The sequence below is a fragment of the Corvus brachyrhynchos genome, unplaced genomic scaffold (genome assembly GCF_000691975.1).
Source record: "Corvus brachyrhynchos isolate BGI_N302 unplaced genomic scaffold, ASM69197v1 scaffold126, whole genome shotgun sequence".
In the NCBI taxonomy this organism is placed as follows: Eukaryota; Metazoa; Chordata; class Aves; order Passeriformes; family Corvidae; genus Corvus; species Corvus brachyrhynchos.
Window position 1 is genome coordinate 7,398,762 of NW_008239283.1, and position 1,466 is coordinate 7,400,227.

General features: G+C 43.0%; 1 protein-coding gene across 13 annotated transcripts in view; it reads right to left on the reverse strand.

Moving 5' to 3' along the window:
• Positions 1-1,466, reverse strand: part of KALRN (kalirin, RhoGEF kinase) — a 330,226-nt gene that overhangs the window by 192,332 nt on the left and 136,428 nt on the right. The window lies entirely within an intron of this gene.

Sequence of the window (1,466 nt, forward strand, 5' to 3'; positions counted from 1 at the left end):
GTAAAGGCGTAAAGCGAACCGAGGTTTCCCCTTTAAGCTTGTGCTGAAAAGTGAGTGCAAAATCGCACCAACCGAGCTGGCAGCCTGCCAAGCAAACCCTAATGACTCCACCAGAGACTCTTTTCTGTGCCACGCCTGCCCCATTAACCCACATTTTGCTGGAATGCGCTGGAGGTAGCAGCGAAGTACCAGAGTGAGAAGCAGCACCAGCGCACTGGGAAATGTCAAAGGATGCGGCGCCGGCTTCTCCAGCCGTCCCAGGGACTGCACGGCTTTGTCCCGCAGGGACCTTGGGGTGAACGTGAAGCAGAGGAGGACATTGTGCGTGGGTGGCAAAGAGCTGGTAAAAATGTTTGTGTTCAAAACGAGTTGCACTGTATCCCATCCTACAGCATTTCCTCCGAGACTGTGAATTCTGCACGTCCACATTAAATGAGAGGAGGATGGGGACGTCTAAAGCTCCAGCTGCCAAAGCTTCCCATAACCAGGGCCCACACCTAAGGCCAGTCACTAAATGCTACACTATATACATGCTACAGACTTCAAGGATATCACCCCAGTCCAAACCAAAATCATCAAACTTAGAACCTGTGCCAGCACACTCATGATACCAGAAAAGGGAGAGCCCAGTGCCTTGTGCTCTGTCCCCACCTCTGCTACTGACTCCTTGCTCAACAGACTTACAAAAACAAGTATTCAAACATATGCCTAACTTGTAGGCTTTTCAGAGTCAGCTTTGAATATCTTGGGTAAACGCCTCTGTTTATTCATAAATAGCCTAATCATAATGGCCTGCCCTACTACTGGCCTGAAACGGAATGTCTTCTCTTGGGATATTTACATACTTTCACATTCTTAGGTAAAAGGCGTGGTATAAAAGGGCAACTATTAATAAAAGAAAAAATGTAAGTAAATAGGCATGAGAAAGAAGTGAAAAAATGAAAATATACTTAAAGAGCCAAATAGAAGGCTTTTTCATTTTTGGTCTGAGGTCCATGTGCTGAACTTCGGGAAGCTACCATAAAGGAGAATGCATTAGTGCCTTTATATATTAATTACGTTGAGAATCTTCCTGATTTTGATCCAATCCCTGTACCCACTCAAACAGTAGGGACAGCTGGACTATAACAGACATGGACCAGGTTGTTCAGGGAATATTACTTCTGCTTATCAGACCTTAAAGTAATAGAGTACTTTGTAAATACAGAAAAATAGCTATGTGTATAAATCGTCCTTCTGTTTTGAGGTGGGAAATACAGTAGTTTTTAAATGTCTTGCAGTTCTTAGTTCACTTGTCAACTTAACAAAAAAAAGCTCAGGGAATTTTCTGTACAAAAATGAAAGTGAAATAAGGAACTTTGTTCATTGTTAGGAATCTGCTGTTTTCTTGAAATTATCAATGTTAGGGCAGAGGAGAAAGTTTCCAACCTTCAGAGAAAAATCCTGTTTTCAAAAGTATCTCCAGA